General features: G+C 35.9%; 1 pseudogene across 1 annotated transcript; it reads right to left on the reverse strand.

Moving 5' to 3' along the window:
- Positions 1-18: 18 nt before the first annotated feature.
- Positions 19-4,501, reverse strand: LOC143571465 (NAC domain-containing protein 6-like; annotated as a pseudogene). The gene is made up of 3 exons (XR_013142104.1): positions 4,319-4,501; positions 1,451-1,719; positions 19-402 (listed from the first exon to the last, which is right to left on the reverse strand). The product of XR_013142104.1 is annotated as an NAC domain-containing protein 6-like (transcript).
- Between the last annotated feature and the right edge of the window lie 5,693 nt (positions 4,502-10,194).

The following is a 10,194-nucleotide window of genomic DNA, read 5'->3' on the forward strand; positions in this document are numbered from 1 at the left end:
TATTTGGTTTATACATAAAGTGACAAGCGATACTTAATCGAGGAAGTTAAGTACATTGGCACAAGGGGGAGGGGTGAAAATGATATCTTGGAGCCATGGACTACGAGAGAGAGAATCTGGACACCAACCCATGTTGCATTTTGGTAACCGGAGTTCTGATATCTCCTTCGACCCTATCGGTAGTTTTAGGCTTGGTTCCTTGGTGGGTTCTTTATGATTTGTGGAAGACGCTACGCGGCTTAATCTTATTGGTGATGGTGACGATGACGGAGTCAAGAGGTCAAGATGTGGACCGTTGATGGAGCTTGTAGGTGATGGAGGTTGTGCTTCTTCCATTGCTGCCCTTTGTTCCAACACTTTCATGGAAGTTGCTTTTCTGTATATTTTACATAGCACTATGTCCTGCCAATTGCCAATCTAATTCATCAATATATTTATAATATACAAATAAACTGATGAATAAAAATGTTCATGGTTCAACTCAGCTGGGTCCAATAAAATTCTAGACCGAACTAGACCGAACTGCTAACTATGGTTTGAGTGAGTTGGCTAGACTGGCCAGTGTTTATGGGTTTTTATTTTTTCGAATAATTTGTTCAGTATTAAAATGATAAAGATGGTTATATACGCTTATTTCACTACATATTTTAAAAATGAAAAAGAAGTTACATAAATATTAATAACTTAGTTTTTATCCCCCGTATTACAGGGGCTGTTTTACATTATTCATTCATTCGTTTTTAATATTTATATACTTTTTTAGAGTTCAATTTTATTTATTGTAAGAAAATTTATATTAGAGTTTGATAATAAAAGAGTTTCACAAATAACTAAGATTTTATAACCCGGTTTAAAAGTTATTTGGGTTTGGTGAGACCCAAGACTCGCTTATTTGTTTTACTATTAAATTGTTTCTTAATTATAAATAATATCTTTTTTTTAAATCATATAATAATTTTTAGTATACCCTATTTTATAGGATTTTCTCATCAATAATTTGGTGAGAATAATTTTTAATTTAATGAGATGTTATAACCCTTTAAGGAAAATCTGGGTTTGGTAAGACCCACACCCGTGAATTCGGGTCAAATTTATGAGAAGCCTCCATTTAAAAATCAAGCAAATTTGGTGACTTCAAAAAAAAGGAGAGCAACCACATCGCGACACGTAGGATTTTTATGTTTTTGTTTATATATATTATAGATGTTAAATAGTCGGTTTGATTTATACGACAAACAAGACCGAACCAACTTGCAAAACACAAAAACTAAATCTTTTGAGCATTGACGACCCCATTTCTTATATGTACAATTGTACAAATGAATTTATATTTTTAATTCCACTTGTAATTTTGGTGGGAAAACAGGTTCTTAAAAGGTTACAAACATTTAGGAAGCTATATATATATTAAAATTTACTTGTAAGTTAAAATTATAGTTCAAGCTACTACCTTTGATAGTGGACAAGAATCGGGCAATCGATATTCACTCATAATCCAGTCGGTTTTTTGGCCTCCGGGTGCCCTGCCGTGGTAGAACACTAAAGTCTTCTTCAACCCGAGGTGCTTGTTTGTGTCCGATAAAGAGAATATTTTACGATCCGACCCAGTTGCCTTCCAAAACCCGTTTGTAGTGGTTCGGGTTGGTCTCCCTCCATTACCATGCTTTTTATTCCTTGGAACAAAAAAGTACCATTCTCTCTCCTCAATCATCGACATTTCTACAATTAATAAAACAGTAAAAACTTAATCATGGTCTAAGGGTTAGGCTGAGGGGTGTGGGGGGCTCTAATGGGGGCGCGAGTGGGGGCTCCAGCCAATAATATTGTGACGTGTGGCAGAGAGAGAAACTGGATAAGGGGGGTGTTGGAGCCCCCGTTGGAGCCCCTGGCCCTGGTGTGGAGGGGCTCCAGCAGGGGCTCCAGCGGATTTTTTTTTTATTTTTTTATAAATATATTCAAAAAACGTATTATTAAAAAAACCTATAAATTATTAAAAAAAACACACATTTTTTTTAAAATTCAAATTACAAAAAAAAACATACTAAAAATTAAACAAACAATAATACTTAATAATAACACTAATCTAATACAAGATCATCGGGTCGCCTCGCCCACAAATGTTCAACCAACTCATGTCGAAGATCCCCGTGTATCTCACGGCTCTTGATATTTGCTATGTTATGAAGTCTTTGTTGATCACTGATTGTGGACGGTTGTGGCGGAATGTCACCTTGGTAGTTTTGGCAGATAGCTTTGCCCTCGTCTTCTAACGTCATGTTGTGTAGGATCAGACACGTGTAGATGACGTCCGTTATCCTCTCCCGAGTCCAATAACGTATCGGGTTCGCCAGAACATAATATTGTTTTTTTATAGCTCCAAAAGCTCTTTCAATATCTTTTCTAGCAGACTCTTGCTTCTTCGTAAAATACTTCCGTTTGTCGGCGATTGGATCTGTAAAAGCTTGAACTAACAAAGCCCATTCGTTGTAAATACCATCGACCAGATAGTACCCGTACTTGAAGAGTTCTCCATTTGCAACAAAAGATTGAGGTGGTTCAACCCCGTCGATAAGGTCGTTGATCAAATGTGACTGATCGATAACATTAAGGTCGTTATTTGACCCAGCAACACCAAAAAAAGCATGCCAAAACCAAAGATCCTGTGACACCGCCGCCTCAAGTATAAGGGCTGGCCCTTCATGATCACCACGGTGGAACTGACCTCGCCAGGCCGTTGGACACATAGCCCATCCAACATGCGTACAATCGATGCTACCTAGCATCCCAGGAAAACCATGTTTTTCTGCGTGCACCTCATATATGCGTTGGATGTCATACATTGTAGGTTTACGCAGTTATCTCCGAGCGTAAGTCGATATGACTCCTACGTATATAAAATAATCTATAAACATATAATAAATATTACAAAATGTAATAAATATTTAATAAAAAGTAAAATTAATGTTTTTTACCTTGGCAGAAAAAATGAAGGGATTCACGTGCAACCCTTTTCGACATCTGTAAATACTCATCCAAAGCGTCCGACGAGATGCCGTACGCTAATTGACGGATAGCAGCCGTGCATTTTTTAAGAGGGGTAAAACCGGGAAGACCCCTAGCATCCTCCCTTTGTTGAAAAAAGGGATACCGTGCCTCTAAATCACTTGCTATACGCATGAACAATTGTCTGCTCATTCGGAAACGAGTTCGAAAATCCGACTCCTCGTATACCGGTTGAGGGCTAAAATAATGCCTAATCAAAGTATCGTTAGCACCCGATCGATCACGATCACGAGGTGGTGCTCTAACCCTCGGGACTCGAGGTTGATGGGCTTGATTTTGCAAGAGATCGACCACGGTTGCGGTCAAAACTCCCCCTACATGAAGAAGCAAATCATCCTCTTCGGAGGAGTCGGAATCAGACGAGTACCACGACATTTTTTTTTAAAAAAGTTGAGATGATGAATTGATTTTGGGTGAAGGATTGAAGTTGTGGTATAAAAATGGGATGAAATGGGGTATTATAAAAAGAAAAAACGTTTTTTTTTTTAATTAAATAAGAGCCAACGGCTCTTTGTCCCTTCCCAAGGTCACTTTTATGCCCTCCGCAGCCGCGAACCACCTTGCGCCTGCTTTGTTTTTCGTGCTCGCGCCCCGGTGGTGTGGTGCTCGCGCCTGGGGGCGCGAGCGGAGGGGCTCTCGCGCCCCCGTTAAAACCCCACACCCCTCAGCCTTATGATGAATTTGGCTCAACATACAAGTCTAGCTCTAGACTGATGAGTTTCGACCCATTAGGCCTATTGTAGCCCATTTATACTTGAATTGGAATTCATATTAACAACTAAAATGAACTGAAGATAACGTTAAAAGTGGGGGACGGTTATTCAGGCATCATGTGGTGGCGTTGATAGCCGAAAGTAAAATTGCACTAATTTTGACGTTATTTTACTAATCAGCCGAAAGTAAAATGAACTGAAGATAACGTTAAAAGTGGGGGAAGGTTATTCAGGCATCATGTGGTGGCGTTGATAGCCGAAAGACAAGGGCACATGCACCAATCAGCCGGTGTCCCGATGATTGAGTGCTATGTGCCTTATGTCCAAGGCTTGATGCAAAACTACTATCGAGCCGGGGGTCTCACCGGAAGCAGCCTCTCTATCCCTATGGGGTAGAGGTAAGGTTGCTACATCTTACCCTCCTCAGACCCTACCATAGCATTGCTATTGGTGGGATATACTGAGTACGATGATGATGATGATGATGATGATGAACTAAAATGAACTGAAGTTTGGTTTTGATTCTAGCAAGGAAAAGTTACTTGGTAGAACCCAAAGGTCGTAGCTGTATATGTTCAAAAAGCCAATGACTTCAAAACGCGTATTTTTTCCTAAAACTGTCTTTTTGAGATATAGAATTCAAGCAACTCTTCCTCGGTCGGGTGAAACCGAAAGCCCGGCAATTGGAGCTCCAATGGATTCATCTCCATGTAGAGGTTTATTGAACAACTATAAGTACATTCATGGAGTTTGTATTTATATATGAGAGTATTTTATAAAAGAAAAATAGGAGGATTGACTTGAAGTCTTTGTGGAATTTCCAAAGTGACATCACATATTTTGGAGTGGGGCTATAACGTTATTTGGTGGAAGTTTCTATCCATGCCCATGGGCCCATGTATTAAACAAAACATTCATGAATTTGTAAATTATTGTTGAAATTTGAGTTATCATGCAATTCTAAACCCACTAAAATCATGTGGAGTCATGCAGTGAGCGTTAATTCATTGTCATTTTACTAAGGGCTGAAGCCAAGAGCCATGACACTCCTCATCATGGAGGGCGTCAAGGTCACACCAACAATACAATGGCGCACCTGAAGGATATAGGAGGTGGGGTCGTATGTTTTTCTAACCAATCACATTCATCAATTTATTTTTTTATATTAAAAGAAATATTAAATAATAATTGTGTTGTTAGTTAAAACACCATGTATTTTTTTATGGAAAAGATTGTGAATGACCCACCCCTTCCTTCTACATGGCAGTGACGTGACAATACCTTTTGTTAGTGAGAGTCTCTCCCACTACACATGATCTAAAGGTAAAATCTTTAAACATTATTTATGTTTTGATAAATTTTGCTTTATATAAGTGTCAAACCCTATCCGATGGGATAAAAGTAGGATTAGGGATTTAAATGAGCCGAGTCTGTCATGAGTTATTTGAAATCGACTAGTTAAAAATTTGGATTGATTTGTGCGGGAGCTTAAACAAACTTGAGTATGATCTTGAACACAAGTTTGAATTGGAGTTGGGTTAAAAAAACAAGCATAAGCTTCATATGCCGAGCTTATTAGGCTCACAACTCTAAACGAGCAATTCATTTATGTAAATATAATAATTTATATTTAATAAAATAAATATGTAAAAAGTATTTTATACAAAACGAAAGCACTTGCGTTTGCTTGGAAGTTGAACGAGTCATATGTGGACCTTGAAATTATGCTATCATATCCCTTTTCGTCTTGTCTTCTCTACACCATACACACTATTGACTCACAACATTGACCTACTGTTAAAAGTTGTTTCCACGTTAATAATATGTCTATTCATTTGTACATAACATTTAGTTTCATATTCCACCTATTTGAGTTTTTTCAAAGGAAATCTTGGATTATGCCAATCTCCGACATAACTATAACGGCTAAAATATGTTATGAAAGGGAAAATTAATCATCACCCAGATATATCTATATCTAACATCTTTATTAAAAACGTACAATCAAATTAATCATTACAATATAAAATCAACTAAATCTCTAAAATCATTCATTTATTTGTTAACTTATAACTATTAAATACTTATTAATGTAATATGAGTTTATTATTTTTTGTATTTTTATTAATTGGTACTTTTTTCATCAAAAATCCATAATATTCAGATTCTCACACTAGTATCTATCACACATAGGGTTAACTAAAGCCAACTACTAACAATATTATATTATGCTAGTCCATTTTTCTGCGACCACGCCCTCTAGATCCTATGACATACTCAAAAGAATGAATATCATTATTCCAAAAAACGAATGACAGTTGAATTACAGTATTATATTTAGAAGATATCAAAATGTATACCAAAAATTACATGTAAGGATAAATGTCGAACCCATCACCAATAGTGCTATGCATAGAACCGAATTAAAACCAAAATATATGGACTTTGAAAATCAAACTGAAACAATAAGTGTAGGTTAATTTAGAATTTCTGAAAAATGATTTTTTGATTCAGTTTTGATTAACGAAATACGTAAAACTGAATAACCAAACCAAACCAAACCAAACCAAACCGTGTGAGTTAAGGGCCCACTAGAATAATTAACCATTTAGCTCTATTTGAGGGTCAACTAATTTTTGTTTTATCGTCTAAGTATGACTTATGAGTAATTTAAAACTATTTGACTTGTTCTTTTAACCTAAAAACTATAAGCGCCGTCACTCGCATTCTCTTCATCTAGCACATAGCAACATCCGTTATCTTAATCCGTTCGACGCACCATTCCTTGAATGCTTTTACGGAGCTTGTCCCTTCTAACAACTCATTAGGTAATATTTAATCAAACATAACTCATAATAAGTATCTAATGTATGCAATACAAACCTTATATGGGTGAATTGATGATCACTGCAGTTTATACACGATGGACGTGACCTCAAGTTTAACCCCATATCTTTCTTTGTGTTTCCTTAATGTAAAAAATGTTATGCTCAAACACCTTTAAACGTTCAACTTTAGAAGTTCTAACAAAAGGTTTAGAAGTTCTGTTAGTGCACGGTTTTGTCGACTCGAGTATTTGTAATTATCGTTTGTAATTTATTAATATTTTAATGTTAAGGGCATTTATGTAATTTATGTTAGTTCGTTAATGTAAAGGCTAATTCGTTAAAGATGTTTAACGAAATAGCTAGTTCGTTTAATGTAAAGCCCATTCGTTAAGGATGTTTAACGAATGGACTGTTAATTCGTTATGTGTGTTCCCATTCGTCATGGAATGTTGACGAATGGGGTCATAACGAATAAAAGATTCGTTATGCTTTCCTTTAGAGTCATGTAAGTTAGCGAACTGGATCCAATTCGCTACGAGATGCGTAACGAATTGGTGTCCATCGTCTCTATATAGGGTGTTCATACCCTTGATAATTTAAGCTTTGAGTTAACAGTAACGAATCTCTGTCCAAAACTCCAAATACTCTCTCGTTCAATTCTTCACTAATCTATTACTAATACACATAATATAACTAATAATTTACATATATCGATAATCAATTAATAGCATATCATAAACTAGATCCGTTTAAGGTATTAGATCTAATCTGTTTAATCGAAATAGATCAGATCTGAGCTATTCTCAAGTAGTATCAGAGCAATTGGTGTTAGTTTGCTCTTGATTATGTTGTGAATGAAACTTATTAAATTGAGTTTCGATTCGTTTAAGTGTTATTAAAATTCAGCTTGAATATTGAGTTGACTTGAATGATTATGGATTGATTTGGTTCAACTTGTGTTTGGTAAGGATTAAGGTATATGTGTGTGGATCGAATTGTGAATTGGTGGTTGTTTGAACTGGTTTTGGTTTGGATTGACATGTGTACGGAACATGGGATGTTATATGTGGTATTTGGTGATTGTTTGACCAATTAATGTATAGGGGATTGAGAAAATCTGATTCGCGAGTGGTTTACAAGTAATTTAAGCTAAGATTTGATCGATTTGGTGTTGGTTTGAGTTAGTATTACGGATTTGAGCTTGTTTTCGTGTGTGTGTGTGAATCTGGAAATTCTCCAGATTTCTGGAAAATTTACTTGAAGACTTGAAGATTCATTAATGGCAATAATTCGTTATTGTTGATTCGTCATCCACGTGTCCTCATTCGTTACCAATACTGAACAGATTCGTTACCAACACTTAAAAGATTCATGCCACGTGGCTGAGTTTGTTGTAACCGTCTAACAACCTTGTTCGTTATCAACTATAGTTGATTTGTTATCAACTGTAGCAGATTCGTACTTCCTTTTCCTAATTCGTGTTCTTTAATTTGTTACACTTTACTCACTGATTCGTTATCAATTCGCTTATTGATTCGTTTAGTGATTCGTTACTTATTTGTTCTCAGTTCGTCAATGATTCGTTATTGAATCGTTACACTGATTCGTCAGTGATTCGTTAGTGACGTGTCTTTAATTCGTTACTAATTCGTTATAACCTTAATTCGTTACTAGTTCATCATTATTCCTGATTCGTTATCCATACCTCAGCAGATTCGTTAACTCGTCTGATTCGTTACTAAAGTTTCAATTTTAACCCTCAAGTATGACTTTTTGTCAAGTTTGAACGTGTTATTTCCAATGGCTGGTTTTTACGCGTTGGTATCTCAGAACGTGCTTATGCAACGGATGTTGCACTTGGATGCTGAAATTGGATCCCATTCCAAATGTCCTTGACTGATGAAATAAGCGATTTTGCAAAATGGGAACCACGATTTTGAGCACATCTTGGTTTCGTGCATCCTGATTGCTCTAGATGTCTTGATGATGTCTACACTGTGCCAATGATTGGTGATGAGACTACTAGTTTAACCCCTAAAGCTTTTACACAGTATTCACAAGAAGAGAAAAAGGCTTTAGAAATCGAGACTAAAGCATACTCGACTCTTACTATGGCTTACCTGATAATATATTCCATCAAGTGGGAAGTATCAAGATTTGTGCTCTATTGTTTCAGCACATTAGAATGAGAAACATGGGAAATACTGAGGAGAGTAAGAAAGTAATGTTAAAGTTCCAATTCCGAAACTTTTTATTCAAAGGTGAAACTGTTGAGGAAATGCTTACTCGTTTCAATCATTTAATTGCTGAGATGAATAAGTTAAAGATGTAACCTTCTGAATCTGACAAGATGGATATGGTTAAAAATGCTTTACCTAGCTCATACTCAACATTTCTAATGGTGTTGAAGAAGAATAATTATTTCAAAAACGAAGATTTGACTGCTTCTGAGTTTATGTAAAAGATTGAAGCTCGAGAATATGATTTGAAGTGTCAAAAGTCATGAAAAGAAGTTCAAGATCCATATTTCTATGGTGGATGTATGCCTTTAAGCACCACAGTATCTCCAATCACTGCATTTCTCACTCAGAATGCAAATGAAGGATCAACAACAACTTATAGTGATCCAAATGTATGCTTTATGGCATCTGGATTCACTGATAACTCTGGAGGTTCTGGAACTTCTGCTACAGCAAGTCAATTTTCTGCACCACCTAACGTGAACATGAAAGAGGCTAAACAAAATTTTATCTTTCTGTGTGCTTTTATGACTTCGTATGAGAACTTGGTTGGTAGCAAAATTACAACACGTGAGTTAACTGATAAAGATTATGACCAAATCGACCCTGATGATTTGGAACTTTTGGATCTTATGTGGAACATGGAAATGATAGTGAGGAAACTGAAGAATTTCATGCAAAGAACTGGGAAATATTTACCATCGTTGAACAAGAGAGTTGGGTTTGATAAGCTAAAAGTCAAGTGTTATAACTGTCAAGAATTTGGCCATTTTGCCAAATAGTGTGACAAACCAAAGAAAGAGTACATTGGATGATGTGAGGTTGAAGACTCACTCAAATATAAACCAATTATAACTAATTAGATAGCGATAAGCGGGTGTCGAACACAAGGAGTTTGTGGAAAATGTGTTACTAAGTAGCTTTGTAATTAATCTATATTAAACTAAGTGCAAAAAGTAAATTCAATGATTTGGTTGTTTGATTTGAATAACAAAAAGAACTAAAACAATTCAACGATTTTTAACTGAATTAATAAAGAGAACGCTGCCTCCCGATTTCAGGTTTCCAATGTTGATATTGTTAACGTTTACTTTTGGGATGAACTACATAGACATAGTTCGTAAAAGTGCGTTTGATTGTGATAAAAGAGGACTAAGTACTTGGATTGTAAAAATGCAAGGTTGTCACTCGATAATCAGTTTTATATAGTAAACTCTATTCCTTTCCAATAAATCCCGATTGCCTATGACACCAAGAACAGATGGTTAAGAACAAAAATTATACTATACTAACAATTACTAATCAAATTCACAATCACCATAGCAATACAATCATAAGATCAAATTACTA

This window comes from Bidens hawaiensis, unplaced genomic scaffold, assembly GCF_021521415.1.
Source record: "Bidens hawaiensis isolate Kalapana, Puna unplaced genomic scaffold, B.hawaiensis_p1.1 tig00000097_1, whole genome shotgun sequence".
In the NCBI taxonomy this organism is placed as follows: Eukaryota; Viridiplantae; Streptophyta; class Magnoliopsida; order Asterales; family Asteraceae; genus Bidens; species Bidens hawaiensis.